Source organism: Aethalodelphis obliquidens, unplaced genomic scaffold, assembly GCF_003676395.1.
Source record: "Aethalodelphis obliquidens isolate GAN/ISIS:26980383/991018 unplaced genomic scaffold, ASM367639v1 scaffold10, whole genome shotgun sequence".
Taxonomy (NCBI): Eukaryota; Metazoa; Chordata; class Mammalia; order Artiodactyla; family Delphinidae; genus Aethalodelphis; species Aethalodelphis obliquidens.
In genome coordinates this window covers 13,513,382-13,535,598 of record NW_020837954.1, presented here as the reverse complement: position 1 = coordinate 13,535,598, position 22,217 = coordinate 13,513,382, and the positions used below count along the sequence as shown (strand labels likewise).

The 22,217-nt window shown below is 37.0% G+C and overlaps 1 protein-coding gene across 3 annotated transcripts in view; it reads right to left on the bottom strand.

Moving 5' to 3' along the window:
- Positions 1–21,331, bottom strand: part of MIPOL1 (mirror-image polydactyly 1) — a 304,827-nt gene extending 283,496 nt beyond the window's left edge. Inside the window, exon 1 of one of the 3 annotated variants that reach the window (XM_027111099.1) lies at positions 21,096–21,331. The gene's annotated coding sequence lies outside the window, so the exon portion shown is untranslated. The remainder of the gene's footprint in view (positions 1–21,095) is intronic. The other 2 variants (XM_027111097.1, XM_027111098.1) reach the window with 2 other exon arrangements.
- Positions 21,332–22,217: the final 886 nt, after the last annotated feature.

The window sequence follows — 22,217 nt, the reverse complement described above, 5'->3', positions numbered from 1 at the left end:
TGATACAGCATCTTCTTTAATCACAATATAAGGTTAGATACAGATAACAAAAAGAAAATCCTATGTTTAGAAATTTAAATTCTCACATATTCAGAAATCAATAAAGTTCCCATATGTTCAGAAATTAATAAATAAGCCAACAAAAAAATCATGATTACATTTATAAAATATTTTGAACCCTACAATAACAAATTCCACAAAGCAAAACTTGTGAGATACAACTTAAGTACTACTTGGAGGCAACTTTATATCTTAAAATACACAGATTAGGAAAGGAGACTGAAAATTAATGAGTTTGACCTAAGAATCTATCAATAGGAATTAGCACTAAAGCAAAATACGCTCAAAGACATTAGAAGGAAAAAATTAAGAGCAGAAATTAAATAGGAAATAAACATATCACTGAGAGAATTAACAAAGCCAAAAGTTGGTTCTTTGAAGAGAGTAAAAAACTTGACAACTCCTGTAAAACTGATCAAGAAGAAAGGAGAAAATACAAAAACAATCAATATCAGGATTAATAATATATATGTATAACACAACATTGTAAATCAACTATGCTTCAAAAAAAAGAAGAATATTATTAACATCTTTATGGCAACATATTTGAAAATTTAGACGCAGCAAATACCCAGAAAAAAATAATTTCCAAAACTGACTCAGTAGATATAAAATACCTGACTAATTCTATAATTTTCAAAGAAATTAATCAGGAGTGGAAAATATTCCTGGGAAGTAACGTATTTCAGAAATTATTATGATTCCAATCTGATGTGGAATTATTTCAATCTTACTTTAAAATTATCAGCAAGTAAAGGACAGCAAAATCTTACAAGGACAGCAGAAATCTTGATACCAAACCCATCCAAGAATAGTATAAGAAAGAGGCAAACCTCGTTAGTGAACACAGATGTAAAAATTATAAACAAAATATGAGTAACCAGAAACCAACAATACAGGAAAAGCAATCATGTACTGTGACTAAGTTGTGTTTATCTCATTATAGATTTATTCAATATTTGAAAAGAAATTAATGCATTCATTACTAACATCAAAGGATAGATAAACATCTATAGATGAAGCATCTGGTAAAATTCAACACACATTTTTTTAAAAAAAACTCTTTGCATTCTAAAAATATAATAATCTGATAACAGGTGTCTTAAACAACAAGCAAGAAAAAAATCCTCTAAGAATGGTGAAACATTAAAAATTGTTCCCTTTATACTGGAACAAATCAAGAATCTTGGCTATTCACACTTCTTTCAACGTCTACTTAAGGTCCCTGCCATTACAACAATGCAAAACCCCGAGGGAGAAAATAATACAACGTTATTGAGAGATATAAAGGAAACCTAAGTAAATGGAGATATTTACTATGGTCGTGGGCTGGAAAACTTAAAATTATGAAGTGCCAATTCTATTCAAACTGAATGCAGGCAAGCCAGTTAGGATTGAAGGGCAGAGTGAATGTCTATGAAGGCCACTAAAACCTCATTGGAATGAATGAGAAGTATGATGTCAGTTAATTAAGGTTTCTGTATGTCACTCTTCTCTGGAAATTTTATAACATTCCTTGACAAGACCTACTATATATGCAGTTGTACTGAGTTAAAATTCAAATGGCACTTTTCTGGTGACCTACCTTATCCAATTTTGAAACTCATAAATATGCTTCCCAAGAAACTGTTGGTTCAGAAGTGAAAAGAAGAGCTACAGAACACTGAAAAATATTTTGCAAAATCTTTTTCAGAAATGTTTTCTTCAACTAGTGAAAGTTAATGTTTTACTGTTCTGTATAATAATTTCAAGATAATAAAATCAGTTTTCCCTACCCCCACTAAGTAAATGTCCAAACAATATCTACAGGTTTAAAGGGGCTATCCACTTGCCTCTGTCCAGTTCTATCTATACATAACTTCATCAAAGCACTTGTCAAAGTGCATATTATTTACTTATGTGTTCCTCTCAATTAAGCAATATGATTGAAAGGAGGCTTATATTTCTCATTGTTGTGCCTCACTCATAACACTGAAGAAGTGTGTGTTGAATTAATAAAATCACGTTTTATAGATAAGGTTCTAAGAGAAGTTAATTGACCAGGTTAGAGTCTCACAACTAATATGGAGCAAAGCTACTCATTCATTTCTGTACTGAGCAAATATTTATTGTTCTAGGGCCGAAATTCTAGGACTAAAACCTTCTGACTCCTAGTCAGACCTTCTGACTCCTAGTCAAAAAATCTTCTACCTTTCCTTAGTAATGAAATTGCTCTCAGAGGATTACAGTGGGGAAGAGAAACTCCTATTAGAGAGGAACTAACTCACTGCTGAACAAAAATTGCCCGTCTTGTATATGTGGAGGAAGACAATCCCTTGCTAGTTAAACATGAAGAGGCCAGAGAACCTAGGGACCAAAATTCAAACTTTTGGCTAAAAAAAACCAATTCAGCAACAAATCATAAAATCTGGAATCATAAAAAGATAAAAATCATTACATTTACTCAACAACAAGACTGAAAAAGGCTATGTTATTTGCTAAACTATCTTTCTGGAGCCTTTGATAAAGTATTAATTTTCTTCTATCTAAATACATTTTGTTTTCTACTAATAATTTTTATTTAGATTTCCTCTAAGTATAATCAGTTAAAGCAAGCATATGAACTATAGCAAGAAAGTAATATTAAGAGAGAAACAAACTTCAAATTACTAAGCACTTAAGTAAATGCTTTAACTTTAACTAACTTTCATCCAGGACATTCAAGCATCTTCAACAAAAATTTTGTGGAGAGTCATCTCTCAGTTATAAGCATCAAAATGTGAAACTTGTACATGTGTAATCGCTCTGTTAAATAAAAGCACCTTTTGTACAGAATTTACAGAATTCCAAGCATTTTTCTGCCTCATAAACAAGTGCATAATCTAGGTTTTCTCCACAGCTTTCTCACACCTACTTTGATAGTAAATTTTTTTAGCCATTCACCTGACTGTTGCTAAACATCACCTTAGCTTTCACAGGAAGAACACTTTTTATAAAGATATTTCCATTAGCTCATCTAGATTGATTTAAATTATATGACACAGATACAACTGGTATAAACAGGTTTGGGGACAAACACAAGTCATTCTTGGTATGTAAATAAATCAACTGAACTAGCAGGAGCAGAAACATCTACAAGAGATCAATACTAGCCTGAACATTAAGCATACCACAGGCATCAGTCGGTATGTTTATACCAAAGGAAATGCAGAACTTTAGTTATTCTGGAAAATCATTAAGTGGAAGCCATTTAAGATAATTTCTGCATTCTGAATTTTTAAAATATTTTTGGCCATTAAGAGACCATCAGAATTAGCAATCCTACCAAAAAAATCAAAATTACACATTCTCCACAGATGACTGGCAAATAACATTTTTATATATAAGGAATAAAGTTATATTTTACCTTTAGTTATTTATTATTTATTTCTATTAATATACGGGTTACCGAAGTTTAACCTTAGTATTACCTCATCAGATAAATGGCCTTGTTTGCTAGAGAAATAACAAGTATACGTCGCCACCTAGTGGAAAAATAGACAAACATTTCCAGCACCTCTGTTTCAGTCCTTTTAACTACTTTCACAGCAAACCTAACAAAACTGACTTTTAAAAAGCCCACCTTTCACTCATAACAAGTAATTACAAGTTTTTTCCTAATCAATATTCTAGCCAACATTTTGCATTTGATCAGTGATATTTATGAATATTCGGGATTTCCTCAATATCTTCTAATGAACTTTTCTGTAGGAAAAAAGAACAGTAACAATTGATTTTGCAAAGGAAAAACTTAGAACTCACTGTTCCTTTAAAGAAGAGAATAAGATACACAAAAGTGTATTGTGACAGAAGTCACTACACAAACATACAAGTATGGAGTAATATTCTGTAGGCAAACACTAACGTAAAATGCTCTTCAAAGTTCCTAAGGTCAAAACACAAGCAAGGTTTCTAAACACTTTTTTGACCTGTCCCCACTATTAAATAACATAATAAAAATTTTTTATATTTTTAAAATTTTGATGCAAAACTTAAATGTTACAGCAGCCTTTAAAGACTATGAAAAATTCCTTTAATAACTACTTTAAATACACATATTTTAAAAGTATAAAAACATTCTAATCATTAATGTAACTAAACTCAAATCAAACTCAATTATTTCTGAATCATGATGCAATGTATATAAATTTAACTTAATAGAAAAGCTGATCAAAAACAGGCACCAGGCATGAAGAGGTATACAACCAGTAGTAATTACAAATCTAATACTCATTTCCACATCTCTGTATAAACTCATTATAGAATTTAAGTGTATTTCTCTTTATGTTGTCAATTTAATTAAAATTGTTGCTTAGTCCACTACTCTGTGATGTTAATTCATATGAATAATAGGGTTGGCAAACCTTAATCTTTTAATAATGTCTAAGGATTTAATACTACACTAATTCATATCTCTGGTGCCTATTGAGCACAGCACCTAGCAGAAGAGTACATATATTTTAAATGAACAATCCAACATAAAAACTTTTTTATGAGACTGTTGGCTTATTTTGGGGAATTTTAACAACATTTTCAATCTTATAACTTTTCTTTATTGGTCAGGGTGCTTATTTTATCAAATCAAATTGTTTTACATTTTTCTACCTTTTGGATATCATAAGAGACTAAAAATTTGAAGCAATGAACTTGCTTTGATAAACGGGCTTTTAAATTATTATTTCAGATCTTCAACCTGACCTGAGTGGGTGGGCAAGGATAGTATCAACAGTTGGAAGAAAGAGAATCCACTTGCTAAAACAAGAATCATATCCACAAATAACCCAACACAAAGTTTTCTGCTATCCTTGGTCACTATCATCTGATAAGCTTTTCCACAGGAAAAGTTACTGGTTTATCAAAATTACCCTCTTGCCTAGATGCAAGGAATAAATTGTTTACTCTATTTATAAGGACAAGAAATGAAACTGTTTCCTTCTCAGTTAAGACAAGGTTGGAGTTTTTTCCTAAGGATGATTTTTTATAAATTTATTTATTTTTGGCTGCGTTGCTGTGCGTGGGCTTTCTCTAGTTGCGGCGAGCGGGGGCTACTCTTCGTTGTGGTGTGCAGGCTTCTCATTGCGGTGTCTTCTCTTGTTGTGAAACACAGGCTCTAGGCGCACAGGCTTCAGTAGTTGTGGCTCGTGGGCTCTAGAGTGCAGGCTCAGTAGTTGTGATGCATGGGCTCAGTAGTTGTGGCACGCAGGCTCAGTAGTTGTGGCCCATGGGCTTAGTTGCTCTGTGGTATGTGGGATCTTCCTGGACCAGGGCTCAAACCCGTGTCCCCTGCATTGGCAGGTGGATTCTTAACCACTGTGCCACCAGGGAAGTCCCTCCTAAGGATGTTTTATTCAGAAATTAGGAAGGCTTCCAGTTATTCAGAAACTAGAAAGGGTCAAGACAGCAAACTATAAAGATTGCTGGCTCTCTCCCCCAAAATCAACCTTGAAAAACTTGAAAAGTGAAAGGGAACCATGGACCTGAGGAACCAACCAAAAACGTCAAGAAATCCAGGTGTCAGCTGCTTTGAAAGAGGACTGGGGAAGAGGAGGACTATAGCCTTGGGTGAACAGCAGACACTGATGATGCAGAAAGGAGAGGTGAGAGAAAAATGTGCCTGGCTCTAACCTCCCCCATGTTGCATTAGAACAATTCTTGTCTGTCCCACCAACACAGAAATCAGGAGCAATAACCCAAGCTGCAAGTGCCATGGGGTATAAGGCAGGACAAAAATCCTACTGGGTCAGGAAAAGAGATGAGATCTGTCTTAGTCCATTTGGGCTGCTCTAACAAAAATACCACAGACTGGATGGCTCACAAACAACAGAAATTTACTTCTCACAGTTCTAGAGGCTGGAAGTCTGAGATAACAGTGCCAGCATGGTCGAGTTCTGGTGAGAGTCCTCTTTTGGGTTGCAGACTACCAACTTCTCATTGTACTCTCACATGGCAGAGAACAGAGCTGGGAAGCAAACTCTCTAGTGACTCTTTTTTTTTTTTTAACGTCAGCTCATTTGGAGGATTTAAGCTGAAACTTTTAAAAAAATTAATTATTGGGCTTCCCTGGTGGTGCAGTGGTTGAGAGTCCGCCTGCTGATGCAGGGGACACGGGTTCGTGCCCCGGTCCGGGAGGATCCCACATGCCGCCGAGCGGCTGGGCCCGTGAGCCATGGCCGCTGGGCCTGCGCGGCCAGAGCCTGTGCTCCGCAACGGGAGAGGCCACAGCAGTGAGAGGCCCGCGTACCGCAAAAAAAAAAAAAAAATTAATTATTCATTTGGCTGTGTTGCGTCTTAGTTGCGGTACGCGTGCGGGGTCTTCGTTGCGGCGTGTGGGCTCCAGAGCATGCAGACTCAGCAGTTGTGGCGCGGGCTCAGTAGCTGTGGCACACGGGCTCTCTAGCTGTGGCATGGGGGCTCTAGAGCGTGCGGGCTCAGTAGCTGTGGCAGGTGGGCTTGGTTGCCCTGCAGAATGTGGGATCTTAGTCCCGTGACCAGGGATTGAACCCGTGTCGCCTGTTCTGGAAGACAAATTCCTAACCACTGGACCACCAGGGAAGTCTCTCTAGTGACTCCTGTAAGGGAACTAATCCCATTCATGGGGTTCTGCCCTCATGACCTATTGAATCCTAATTACCTCCTAAGTCCCCACCTGGCACATCAAAGGTTTCAACATATGAATTTGAAGGAGACATAAACATTCAGTTCATAACAAGATCTAACCATCATTTAATTTTTTATCTTCTCCCCTTGCAAACCCCAGACTGGTTGGATTATAAACCATAGCAATTCCTGTTCCTGAATGTACAGGAAAACTGCATTTCTTAGCCGCCTTTTTTTTTTTAATTTATTTATTTTATTTATTTATTCTTCGCTCCGTTGGGTATTCATTGCCACGCGTGGGCTTCGTCTAATCGCAGTGAGTGGGGGCTACTCTTGGTTGCGGTGCCCGGACTTCTCATTGCGGTGGCTTCTCTTGTGGCGGAGCATGGGCTCCAGGACGCACGGGCTCAGTAGTTGCAGTGCACAGACTTAGTTCCTCCACAGCATGTGGGATGTTCCTGGACCAGGGATTGAACCCGTGTCCCCTGCAATGGCAGGCAGATTCTTTACCACTGTACCACCAGAAAAGTCCCTTCCTAGTCTTCTTTACATTTGAGTCATGTAACTGAGTTGTAGCCAAAGCAGTGTAGGCAGAAGAGATACAAGCCAATTTCACAACTCATCCTTAAAGATATTCTATGAGATCCCCTAGCCTTCTCTTCCCCTCCTGCAACAACCTTGAAAACCACATTTGAGATGGTGGCCTCACAATATAGAAGGAACCTCGATCTCTAAGCCAAACTCTGTATGGGTGAGAAATAAACTTGTATTAGGTACCAACAAATGTCAACAGTGATTCTATGGTACCTGAACCTCTTTAACTGCAAGCTCACCCCATCCCCTCTTCTGAAAATACACTCACTCTCCCTCTCACACACATTTCATTTTTTTAGACCTTGGATATACCTGTTCAGCTCCATTTCCAAACCCCAGATATGGGGAGACATAGTAGACAGTGGCTGTGTGCTGGTTAAATGAAATAAACTGTACTAAAAAAGTTCAAAGAACCAAAAACATGAACAGACTATAAAATGTTAACTGATCACCTCCTTGGGGAAATGTACCATAAAGTTGAAAAGCAGACTGCCTCTAAAGCAGGAAAAGACAAGAAAAGAGAACCTCCCTTAGAGAGTCTACAAAGGAACACAGTCCTACTAACATCACTTTAGCACAGTGGGAATCATTTCAGATTTCTAACCTCCAGAACTGTAAGATAATAAATTTGTGTTGTTTGAAGCCACTAGATTTGTGGTGATTTGTTACAGCTGTTGCAGCAGCAATAGGAAACTAATACATGTGTCTTGTGAGTTTTCCAGCTCTCATACCACCTATGTTCAGAGACATTTTTAGCCTCTCTTACAGAACAAATTTAAAATAAAAGAGGGATCACAGTCATGAATCAACTGGATATTGTGTTCCTGATGATCAGGAGTCTGCCAAAAGGCATATCTCCACTCTCCCTAGAAGAGTTATTTCTCATACTATTCAGAAGAGTATCCTAACTCAGCATAGCCACATATCAGCTGAAGGATAAAACACTTTCTAAACAGAGTTCACTCTCACTCAGTCACTTCCTATAACTAGTTTAAGGCTGATTATTGCGAGTCATAAAATGAATATTTAGACACTGATACTGTCACTTATTAATGCTGTAGCCTTTGGCAAGTCACTTATTTTTTCTGTTCTAGGGAACTAAGGAAATAAGTAGTCACTAAAAATTCTACATTTCACAAACTAGTAAAATTTCCAAAACAAAAATTGTTGCTAGGCTATTATTTTATAAAATAAAGAACATTTTAGCAGAATATATCTTCAAAAAAGACAACCATTTAAACTGAATAAATTTAACTTTGTGCAAAAGGCAAGAACATTCTGGGAAGACCATGGTAGAAGCTGCATAATTTTCGAATGTTCCCAAATATCTCCACAAAAACAGAGAGACCAGGATAGCAAAAACAAACCCATAAACAAAATATCAAACACAAAACTAGGTAAACACAAAAATACAACAGCAACAACTATAAGACCTGCATGATATCCAACATCTGTGCAGGAAAGAGGAGAGGGGAACAACAGGGAGCAAAGAGGTATCTGAGAGCCACAAGAATCTCTATAAGCAGCAGGTATGTTCACAGCAAGTAAAGGTCCTCAACAAGGCCTAAAGTGAAGGGGCTGGAGAAGTCAAAGCCTTATGAACTCTCAAAACATTTGGACAAAGTTTCTTGTACATTGAGGACAAACTGAAAACAGTCGAAGTTCAGTAGGGAAGACACAATATGGACAAAATAAAAACAAAGTCCAGGAAATTCCCTGGCGGTCCAGTGGTTAGGACTCTGCACTCTCACTTCCAAGGGCCCAGGTTCCATCCCTGTTGGGGAACTAAAAGCCCACAAGACACGCCACATGGCCAAAAATATTTTTTTTTAATTAAAAAAATAAAGTAAAATAAACTAAAGAGAATATGGACAACACACAAAAATCAGCTAAAAAAATGAAGTCCAGACAAATGCTAGAGAAGGGAATAAATAATTACTTCTAAATAATTACTAAATAATTACTTCTAAATAATTACTTACTTTTAAAAATAATTACTTTTCTAAAATAATTACTTTAAAAATTTTTCACAACTCATTTAGAAAATTTCAAAGGGCTTAAAAATCTTTACACTCTTAAAACAAATACACTCGTTACAATCAACTATAATCATTAGAACTCAGAGCAAATCCAATAGTAATGTCAAATGATGCTGGATTCTTGATTTGGTAGAAATCACTGATAGAAAAAAAAAAATTAGAGATAGAAATTCTAGGCAGTGCCCAAATGACCATATCCCATAGAAAATAATCCAGAATACACTAAAACAAAAGTAGGAAGAAAGAAAAAAAGATCATCGCTTACATTCACCACCAAAATATGAAATACTCTTAAAATCTTAGTGTGTTTTCTTTACCACTTTTGTTTTATACATTTATATATGTGCAACCAATGTCTACACACACTTGACTTTTTTCACAATATTATATCATAAGCATTTTTCTTCAGACCACTTCAATGGTTGTTTAATATTCCATTGGATGGCAATATCATTGTTTCCTGTTATGAATATCACTAGAAGGAAAATCATTTTGGCAGCTTTTAAAAATCTCATTAATATTAAATGTGGCAATGTTAAAGAGTAGTCTAAATTTTTATCCACTGACAGGCAAATATATAGTCTTTTGTTTTTCATAAAGTAATTCCTAAAATTAAGAGCATGTTTTAGAAGAAAAATGATTCCAAAAAACTTCAGTGAAGAAAATAATTAATTTCTCTAATTTTTAAGGTATATTTACATGTAGACCAAAAGCTTCCAGAACCAGCTATTAATCATATGACAAAATATTTTAAATGAAATTTTACTTCTAAAATGGCTAACAAACAAAAATATAGGCATTTTAAAGATGGGTATGAAGTTTTTAATTTAAACTAAAATGAAAATTAATCACCTGCAAGAAATAAAGGCAATAGAAACTAAGCCACTGAAATCCTAAGCTGAGTTTCTTAACCAGTAAAGAATCACAAGGAAACTCAGACAGTGAGTTTTTGTATATGAACTTCCTAAGTTACAGTTCACCTACCCAAATGAATTAGAATAATCTTGCCCACTGTGCCAGCTCATGCCACTGAATAAAATGTTCTACTTTGGGAGATCTTAAGCTATATCCCACAATATCTGCAGCTTCCATGCTGGTAACAAGCTGTTTGACATAAATTAAGGAAATAGCTTCAATTTACATTAAATTTAAAAGATAATAAGAGTATTAGTTTCAAGACATGCTGCTTAAAGAAGAGGTCTGCCATACTTCAGAAAATGCCATTTTAAAAAATGAATTTAAATGTTTTTAAAAACTTTAGGTTTTATGTATATGATTGAGACAATGCAAAACAGCATCTCAACACCCAAATACAAATAGTATCTGTAAGAAATTACCATTCAAATTCCTTCCAAGAAGTAGAGCAATAATGCAATTTTTTTCTAATTATGTTATGAACACTTATATCCTTGTATCTTAACATAAAATTACATGCTCTTAGGTCATACTTGGTAAGACATTACTTCCTAAAATCAAAACATTATTTAAAATAAATACATAAATAACAAAATGCACACTGTAGGGGTGAAAAACTTTTCCTTGATCCTCTTGGGATCCCTGGCTGGGCCTGAATAGTAAACTGACAAAGACAGATTAACAAGAGAAAAGCAGACAAGTTTATTTAATATAAGTTTTACATGACATGGAAGCCTTCAAAAGGAAATGAAGATGTGAAGAAAACAAGCCCGAGCATTTTTACACTAGGTTTATGATGAAGAGTGGAAAGTCATGGAAAAACGTTATAGGACAAAAGGGTATGAGCCAAGGGTAGTAAACTGGTGAAAACTTAGCAAGGCCTGTTCGTTTCAGATTCCTTTTGGTATCCTCCATCTTTGAAGATAAGGATGTTCCTTTCCTCCAGATAGAGGGAAGGCACCTCTCACATGAGGGTCTTATGACCTGCTTCAGTGAGGAAAGGGGAGGTCTGAGAGTCCTTCCTGCACCTGCCATTTCTCAAAATCCTTCAGCTTTAAAATATTCAATATGACAAGGTATCATATTTTGGGGTAGTGTGTTCTGAACCCTGTCAACACAAAATGAAAATATCCTACAAATTACCCTTTCCTAACTATATATTATTTAGGATCATAGAGCACAGTGAAAAAAACAAGCAAATACTAATCAAAAGAAAGCGAAGTGGCTATATTAATATTAGACAAAGTGAAACAAGAAACATTACCAGGACTAAGGACATTGAAGGGTTTAAATCACTTACAAGACATAAATAATCCTAAATATGTAAGCACTTCACAACAAAATGTCAAAATACAAGAGGCGAAAATTGATGAAAGGAACAACAGGCAAATCTGTGATTACAGCTGGAAACTTCACCATACCTCTCTTAGTAATTCAGAGAAGTACTCAGAAAATCAGCAAAGATAGAGAGGACTCAGCATTATCAACCAACTTGACCTATTTGATATTTATAGACAGCTCCACCCAGCATAGGAGAATACACAATCTTTTCAAGTACACATGGCACATTTACCAAAAAAAGACCCTATTCTGGTCCATAAAAAAAGACCTCAACACATGGATAAGAACTGAAATCATACAAATGATGTTATCTTACCACAAAATAAACTAGAAATCATTAACAAAAAGGTATCTCAAGAATCCCCAAACACTTCTAAATAACACATGGTTCAAAAGGAAGAGTAAAGGGAAATTTTTAAATATTTCAAACTGTATAAAAATGGAAACACAACATAACGAAAATTTGTGGGATATGGCTAGATCAGTGCTTAGAAGGAATTTATAATATTAAACACATGTATTAAAAAAGAGAGGAGGGTTCCCTTCTCTCCACATCCTCTTCAGCATTTATTGTTTATAGATTTTTTGATGATGGCCATTCTGACCAGTGTGACGTGATCCCTCACTGTAGTTTTCACTTGCATTTCTCTAATACTTAGTGATGTTGAGCATCTTTTCATGTGCTTTTTGGTCATATATATGTCTTCTGCGGAGAAATGTCTATTTAGATCTTCCACCCATTTTCTGATTGGGTTATTTGTTTTTTTGATATTGAGCTGCATGAGTTGTTTGTATATTTTGGAGATTAATCCCTTGTCAGTTGCTTCATTTGCAAATGTTGGTGGGAATGTAAATTGGTGCAGCCACTATGGAGAACAGTATGTAGGTTCCTTAAAAAACTAAAAATAGAACTATCATATGACCCAGCAATCCCACTCCTTGGCGTATAAGAAAACCATAATTCGAAAAGATGCATGTACCCCCCTGTTCACTGCAGCACTATTTACAACAGCCAGGAAGCAACCTAAATATCCATTAACAGAGGAATGGATACAGAGATGTGGCACGTATATACAATGGAATATTACTCAGCCATAAAAAAGAACAAAATAATGTCATTTGCAGCAACATGGACGGACCTAGAGATTATCATACTGAGTGAAGTAAGTCAGACACAGAAAGACAAGTATCATATGATATCGCTTACATGTGGAATCTAAAAAAGAAGGGTACAGGGACTTCCCTGGTGGTCCAGTGGCTAAGACTCCACACTTCCAATGCAGGCGGCCCAGGTTCGATCCCTGGGCAGGGAACTAGATCCCACATGCCACAACTAAGAGTTCCCATGCCACAACTAAAAAGATCCCACATGCCATGCAACTAAAGACCCCACATGTCACAACTGAAGAACCTGCATGCAGTGACGAAGATCCCACGTGCTGCAACTAAGACCTGGTGCAGCCAAATAAATAAATATATTTTTTAAAAAGTACAAATGAACTTATTTACAAAACAGAAGCAGAGTCATGGATGTAGAAAACAAACTTATGGTTACGGGGGGATAAGTGGGGGTAGGGATAAACTGGGAGATTGGAACTGACATATACACACTACTATATATAAAATAGATAACTAATAAGAACCTGCTGTATAGCACAGGGAACTCTATTCAATACTCTGTAACGGCCTATATGGGAAAAGAATCTAAAAAAAAAAGAGTGGATATATGTATATGGATAACTGATTTACTTTGCTGTGCGCCTAAAACTAATACAACATTGTAAGTCAACTGTATTCCCATAAAAATTTTTTAAAAAGGGGGGGGAGGACAGCCTCTCATTAGTACTTAAGCTTCTGCCTTTAAAAAAAATGAAAAATTAAGAGAAAATTAAACTCGGAGTAAACAGAAGGATAGAAATGGTAAAGAGCAAAAATCAATGAAACTGAAAATGTGAAATCAACATAGAAAAATCAATGAAACCAAAAGCTGGTTCTTTGAAAAGAGCAATGAAATTGATACCCTCTTGGCCAGACTGATCAAGATAAAAATAAAGATGACATATATTGCCAATATCAGGAAGAAGAGGAGGATATTAAAACAATCCCATAGACATTAAAAAGATAAAAAGGGGATATTACAAATAACTTCACACCTATAAATTTGACAAACTCCTTGAAAGATACAATCTACCAAAGCTAACTCAGTAAGAATAGATAACCAGAATAGCCCTACATCTATTAAAGAAATTGAATTCATAGATTTAAAAACCTTCCACAGAGAAAACTCCAGCCCCAGAGGATATAAGATCTCTTAATCCTCTCTTTCCTGGAAACCTCCTTCCTGAGGAGGCTTCTCTCAAATCTGGACCATCTGCTCTCTAGGCCTGCTATATAGCTGTCCTTCCTAGGACATCATTTCACTGTTTTCCTGGGTTGAATTTACTATTTCCTACACTCCAGGTCTTTCTTTCACTTCTTTATTTTGCTAGAGCACAACTTCTGAGGCTTTTCAGGTGTGAAAACATCTTTGTTATAACTCCCATACTTCACTGATTGTTAACTAGCCATACTGCTGGTCAAGAAGACTGACGCTGATACAGTCAATTCTTTTTTCTTTTTAGGTTTTCTCTCTGGAAATCTTCCGATTTCTTTCTTTTTTTATTTTTATTCTTGGTGCTGTGAAATTTCACAAACATGTGCCTATGGCTAGGCTTTTTTATTTTTTTTAATTGAGTGTTCTTAGGAAAAGAAACATAGAATGCTATACACCTGGTTTTTAATGAAGGCTATTTTTGTTGGGGTGATAGAATTTGGGGCAATGTTTTGCTGTTAACTTTTTATTTATTTATGTTGCTTGAAAGAGTGTATAATGGTTATGCATTTATTATTTTCTTAATAAGTGAAAAGAGGTAGTTGTAAAATAATACAGTATGACCACTGTTATATTAAGAAAATAAAAAAGGAAGCAAACCAAAACCGTGTGTTTGGATACATATATACACATGAGGAAATGCATAAAGAAGGGTCTGAAAGCATTCATTCCAGGATTCTACAGTTTCTACAATAGCCACTAAAAGAATTACAAAGCATGTATAATTTCTGAAATAAAAGAGGGTAAAAAATGGAATAATACAAAATATGAATGGATGAAATGATCCAACTACCAAATGCTCCAATTTTAAGATAAAGATGTCCCACTGGATTTTTAAAAATCCAATTCTATGTACACATTAATCAAAAGAAGGCTGATACAGCTATACCAAAATCAGAAATAGTTCACAGATTGGAGAAGACTCAGGAAACATGACAACTAAATACAATGTGGGATCTGGATTGAGTCCTAGAACAGAAAAAGAACACTACTGTAATGGGAAAACTATTGATAAAATGTATAGCGACTAGTATTTTAACAGTATTAATTTCTTGGTTTTGATAATTGTACTACGATTATACATTGTGTTAACATTAGAAGAAGGGTGAAAGGTTTACAGGAACTATCTGTACTATTTTTGCAACTTTTCAGGAAGTCTAAAATTATTTCAAAATAGTTTTTAAAACATCAGATTAGACATTAAAACAAACAGCATTACTAGAGATTAAAAAGGAATACTTCTTCATGGAACAAAGGTTCAATTCATAGGAAGAAAGACTAATTAGAAAGTTGACTATGCTTCTAATAACATGACTTCAAAATAAATAAGTCGAAAATTGACAGAAAACTCCTAGGGAGAAATAGAATCCAAAATTACACAGCGAGATTTAACACATAGTAAATTGTCAGTAACTGACAATCAAGCACAGGTGTGCACACGTATACACACACACACACACACACACACACACACACACACAAATTAGTAAGGAAAGAGAAGATTTTAACAACAGCATTAACAAACTTCACCTACTAGTCACATATAAAGCACTGTACCCATCAATTGCAAAAGTTACATCACACATACACACACACAGAGTCATACTCATATAACATTTTTTAAAAAGCCAGATACAAAAGCCAGATACAATCATTTCAATGATTATTCAATTGAAAATATCTGATGGTAGTTACATGGGTATTAACTTTTTATTTATTCATTGAACTGTCCACATATATTTATATTTCTTTTTTACATGAATTGAATTTCACAATAAAGATATTTAAAAGTTAACTGATCTATATTATTTATTTATATACTCACTTATTTATTTTTTCAGTTTTTCAAAACTTGTTCCTCAGTAGCAAAAACCTCAAGATAAAACTATGAAGATGAGAAGCTGGTAAGCTCCAACAGAAAAATAAAACAAGATTCAGGATCAAGGGTTCCAGTAAAATCATCCCTGTTGTACCCTAGTAGCTTCCAAAACTTATAAATCAAGGGATACTAAAGGCAATTCTCAAAATAATATGTATACATACTCAAATCACCCTAATGCAAAACTGCAGATAAATAAGAGCAGACTACCTGGCTATCTACATCCCAAGCAGTATAAAATCTAAATTAAAAAGACCTTCAATACAGACAATATCTGAATCAGAGGTGCTCGTACCAATTGCCAAAAGCAGTTCTGTGGTAAGTTTGTCCCATGATTATCCAATTTAATGAAACGCCAAACCAAACCAACCTTCAAAGTACTCATCTCTTTATGTTGCCATTTTTGAGAAAAACAAATGCCTAGAAATTAAGTTAAAACAAACATAGAATAGATAATGGTTAATATTTCTCTTTGCACAAAGGTAAAAATAATATCCTCAAATATGTTTAAGATGATAAAAACATATTGAAGCTATGTTTATAAAAAACTTCAAGGAGAATTATTCCTTTTACTAAAAATTTTCTGAAATTAGTAAGAGCACTTTATTGGTTAGCTATTGCTACCTAATAAACCACCCCAAAACTTAGCAGCTTAAAACAATGCACATTTGTTATCTCACAGTTTCTGAGGAATTGGGTGTTGCTCAGTTAGGTTCTCAGTTCAGTCTCTCACAAGGTTGCGGCCACAGTGTCAGCCAGGGCGACAGTCATCTCAAAGCTTAACTCGGACACTATCTCCCAACTTCTGTCAGTGGTTGTTGGCAGGATTCAGTTCCTAGGGCGTTGTTGGTCTGCACAGGCTACTAGCCAAAGGCTCAATTCCTTGATGGGTGAGGCTATCTATAGGTCAACTCATGATATGGCAGCTGGCTTCATCAAAGTGAGCAACAAGAGTGCGCCAGAAAAAAGGAAATTATAGTCTTTTATAATCTAATCTCATAAGTGATGTCCCACCACTTTCGCCATATTCTAATACAAGGTCTAGTCTGCAGTCAAGGGAAAGGGATTACACAAGACTGTGACTACACAGATACAGGGTTATCTTAGAAGGCCGCCTATCATAAGCAGCATAATGGAAAAAGCAACTGGAATAAAAAGTTATAACTAGATTCTAGTAACTATGGGACTGTACACAATCTCTCAAGGCCTTAATATTTTCACTGGAAAAAACTGAGAGGGCAGCCTAAACGACCTCAAGCGTTGCTTAAATTCTAAATCCTGTATTTCCCTACTGTGTCTTTTGGAAAGGATTACCAAGGATTAGAAATACTTGGTCAAAATGCCTCATTTTACAAAAGAGAGCTGACTTGCAGGAAGGGTTAACACAGACAGGTAGTAAACCACCCACATTCTTTTATGCTCAGTGCTCTTTGCACTGTAACGTATACCTTTTGCAATTAATGCCCTAAAACAACACTATCCTTTCTTTATAACAGTCTCAAAATCCAATAAATCCAATAAATTCAAAAGGAAGAGAGAATAATAGTACTAACAAGAGCAGCCAGAATTGGATAATGTTGTGCAAGATATCTTTTTCTCTCATCAAACCCTAAAGCTATCTCTGTAGGTGGCATGTGAGATGAAACTGAACTACACTCTGCCCATCCCCAGTCCCAGGTATCTGGACATATTAGTAATAAGGGTATTTGCTGGAAAAAAAGTATGAAAGCAACAGATAACAGATCATAGCAGAGAAATATAGTCTCACCTTAAACAAAGCAAACAAGATTAAGTATAACTTAAATGAAGTATCTAAAAATAGAAACTGCAACCAGAAAGGGCAAGGTTTGTCCCCACTGGAATCCTGGAATATGGACAGTCCCAGAGGTCAACAATGGCAATGCACGCAACGAAGGCAATGTCCATGGGAGCAGGTACTCGAGGAAGCTAATGACAACAACTGAACTGACAGATATATCCTGATGAACACAGAAGCATCAATCAGGATCTAGTATCATTACACATTTCTACTACATAAACACCCTATTTGCTCCTATATCAGGTAGGGGTGGGAGGCGGTTTTCACTTGTCGGAGAATCCCCTCCACCAGTATAAACCCTTTACCAGCCATAATAATTTGTAATGACTCAAACTCTGGTGCAAATAGTGCAGTGAAAACATTGCATATAAGTACAACTGTTGTGTGTGGCAATTATAAAGCAGAAAGGCATTTGTATTAGTCAAAATATGTGTGTGTATATATGCACACATAAATCAATGCACAACTGGATCCAAAATTTCTATATAAGAAAGGCTTAAGGACCCTAGTGGGCTGGTGGTGGAAACTGGGGCCCAGTGGTTATCTTAAATCTGTGTCTGCATAACAATCAAGCAAGATCATCCATCTTAAAGAAAACATCACATTGATGGAGACTGCCCCAAGCCTCTCATTAGTATTAGCATATATCTAAGTATATACCTAAATTCACTTCTATAAGCCATCTAAAAAAAAGAAAGTGTTAGCTAAAAATGTTAACATATTTTCAAATATTTTTTTGGTACTTTTGGTGCTGAGTGAAAGGCAGGGGACCAAAAGTAAGAGAAGATGAACTGGACAGCCCAATGGGGCATTTAAGGAAGAGAGTATCTCCAACTTGGGCAGGGGTGCCACAGTTGAGTTTCATGGCCCAAGCCACTGACTCTTACTTCCTATATTATGAGCATACTCAATAGGGTAGATATAAATTTCAACCAAGCCATCTCATGATGGAACCGCTCAAAAGACAATATCCAACTCAAAGTATTGCAAAAAGTAGGTATGCTTTTTTATACTTTTACTCAGTGTCGACAACTGCCTGCATATTCATCTCTTTCTTAGCCTTTTATGCAAATCAACAAAGGGTTGTATTTCCTTTCTTTTCTTGCTTCTTAACCTCTTTTTTGTTTGTCAGCTTTAAAGGGATGGGAGATAGTAGGAGCAATAGAACAATTTAGAGAAGTCTCAAATAGGTCTCTAATTATTCTCAAGGTAAAACTGATAAAAAGCAAAGGAAGTATGTTTAGAGATTTGAAATTTAACACTAAGACACTACAGCACACATTACTTAGTACTATTATGTATTTATACTTTTCCAATATAGCCCCATCTAATGATGTCACCAACAATGAGCAGAAGATCAAATGGTCATTTATGAACAGTTATTTTTCAACATAGTAGTGGTTAGCAAAGGATGAAATGAAGGAAGGAAGGAAGGAAGGAAGTTAAAGAAAACAGAAAGGGAGGGAGGATGGGAGGGAGGGAGGGAGGATGGGAGGGAGGGAGGATGGGAGGGAGGGAGGGAGGGAGGGAGGGAGGAAAGGAGGGAAGGTAGGCAGGGAAGCAAGCAAACAGGAAAGCAAAAAAAAGGAAAGAAGGAAGAAAGAAAATACAACAGAGACTGTATATGGCCTGCAAAGCCTAAATTACAGGTAGTCCTAGCTAGGACTGCTTTAACTGAAACTCTTCAAAGCAAGACTGCCTATATTAACTATCCAGCCCTTTACAGAAAATTTGATAACCCCTGCCAATAGAGATATCCAACTGGCCAATACGTAGACATATGAAGAGGTGTTAAATATCATTAGTCATTATGGGAATTAGGGAAAAACCCCAATGTGATATCACTACTCACCAGAATGGGTAAAATGAAAAGGACAATGCTAAGTGTTTCAACCATGTGCAGGAGCCAAAATTCTCAAACACTGATAACAGGAGTGTTAACTGACAACTAACTTGAACAACTTTTTGGTAGTGTATACCAGAAATACATATTTGCGTATCCTATAATATAGACATTTCACCAGTAGGTATACATCCAACAGAAATGTATACATATGTTCACCAAAGTACTTACAAAAAATGTTCATAGCAGCCCTACTGGTAATACCCCAAAAATGGATGGAATACTGCTACATAACTTGTATAAATCTCATGAATATAATATTGAGCAAATGTGAGACACAAAGGACTATAAACTGTATGATTCTATTTATATAAAGTCAATAATAAGTAAATTCATTGATGATGTCAGAAATTGAGATAATGGTTACCTTTGGAAAGGGGACACAAAGTGAGGCTTCTAGGATGCAAGTAATGTTTTTTCTTGGATATGCACACTTTGTGAAAATTCAATGAGCTGTACACTTATGATTCATGCACTTTTCTGTGTGCCTATTATGCTTTAATAATTAACACACTAGAAACATATCTACAAACTCTATGCCTTTGAAGGAAAATTGTGTACATCTCTCGTTCACTTTTCGGATTTGCCATCATTACCTCTCCCCAATGAGATATCTTAATTCCTGTTACCTTATATAGAAAGGAGCTTTGTTTTAATTAATTCTCTTGGTATACTATTGCACAGGATACCCACGCTTATGTAACTGTCATTTTAGGTTAGTTCCACACTATCTCCCAAGGAGAAACTTTGAAAAGCTAGTAACTTGTTATCGTGAAAGTTATCTGGGGAAGGAAAAAAAAAAAAAAAGAAAAATCTCCTTAAAATGTTGTTTTGTTTGGCCCTTTGTTTTGGCTCACCTTTGTCTACTACCACTGTGATTTAATCTGCATAAAATGTTCAAAGGAGCTTTTCAAAAAGCCTGTTCTTGTGGAAAGTTTTTTCTTTCTACGACATCCTGTCTAATAATGCTGTTACCTTGTGCTTATCCAGTTCCTTTCATCCATGGAGCTTAAAGTACTTCACAAATGACTGTCGGGTGGTGTCACCTTCCAGTCAGCGAAATGTGGGCCCAGAGACATTGTGAACCCCCCAAAATTCTAACAGTACCTTTGTACAGCATGGCTCAGCGTGCCTAAAGAAGCACACATTCTTTGCCAAAACTTACAAGTGTGAGACCTGAAATACAAAGCGAATGTGTGACTCTCAAGGGCAGAGTCAATCATAGCTTGAGCCAGGACCTGAACCCTCCAATTCACTGCCTCTTAAGGGAAAAGCAAACAAACAAAAACCTACACCCTTGAATACATGCTCAGCTGCAGAACTCTTGTAACAGGAAACAGGAGAAGATGCCGAAATCACGCCCAGAAAGAAGACCGGAGGACCCCACGATGCTGACCTTCGAGGGAGCCCCATCACTACCGGCCGCACGGGGCCAACCTTCACCGGGTGCAGTTTCTGCGCGGCCCCTTCTCCAAGGAGGCTACGGCCGGAAATTCCAGGTCTGGCCTCAACCCACTCCTTTTCTCCGGTCGCCCAAACCTCCCACCCTGCCCGTTTACCTGAGATGCGCCCCGCACCGCCACAGGAGCCGACTCTGCGCGCTCGCCCAGACTTTCTCAGGCCCGACGCGCAGGCACCACGTCAACCAATCGACGCTCACTCGGATCCTCCCAGCCGGGGCTCTTCCGTGCGGGAAGGTGCGCTCGCCTGCGAACGTCCCCACGGGCCGCGACCGGGGAGGGAGCCAGCCGCCAGCCGCGCGAGGGGGCCCAAGGGGAGCAGAAGCCGGAGCAGGCGCCGGGCGGGGGCAGGCGACGCGCACCGGGCATGCGCGTGCCGCACCACTAGGGACGTGGGGCGGGGCGGGGCTCTGGGCAACTGAGCGAGCTTGGGAAGTCTTCGCTGGAGTTTCAGGAAGTGAGAAGGCGGTGTTAGTAGTCTCCCCTCGGCTGCTCCGCAGGGCGCTACGGTTGTCAGGTCTGAGACGACGGACGCATTCTGTGAGAGTAAAATATTCTCTAGACAAAACCTAATGTGGTTAGAGGAGGGAAACGGCGTGCTTAAAAACGTGTCATGTGGCCTTAACTTGAGCGTTGTCGAGTCTCCACAGGAGCAGGCGGAATTGTGGTTTCCGGTTTTGTTTGTGTGTGTTTTGGGGTGAGAGGGATAGTGGGGATGGGACCCCAGGGAGAGAAGAGGGCCGTGCTGGGAAGGGATGGTTGAATGAAAAAGGCCGCAGTTGGACTCCAGTTGGATGAGCAAAAAGCAATACCTAGCTCCTAGACAAAGAATGCTTCAGACTAAAACTTGGAGATGGTTAACTTTTGATTTAAGTACTTAAGAAAGAGATATGGATACTTAACTTTCAATATATGGATTCTTTAAGACAAAATGTTGAGCCTTCCAGAATTAAAAAATTAAGTCCACAATTCATGTACCTCCCTGTTGAAACAAGAAAGGACTATAGCTGATAGTAATTCAAATGTGGTTTTCTTGCACTACAGATCAGTATTTCTTTTACGAATGTCACGTTAAGTCCTTAAGACACCACATAGTTATTGAGCACATACTATGTGCCAGGGACTCTCTGGGTTTGCATAATAAGCAATAATGATGATTTCTTACACATCCCCGAAGAACAGGCATAATATGAAGTGTTGACAGTTTCCCAAGTTACTGGT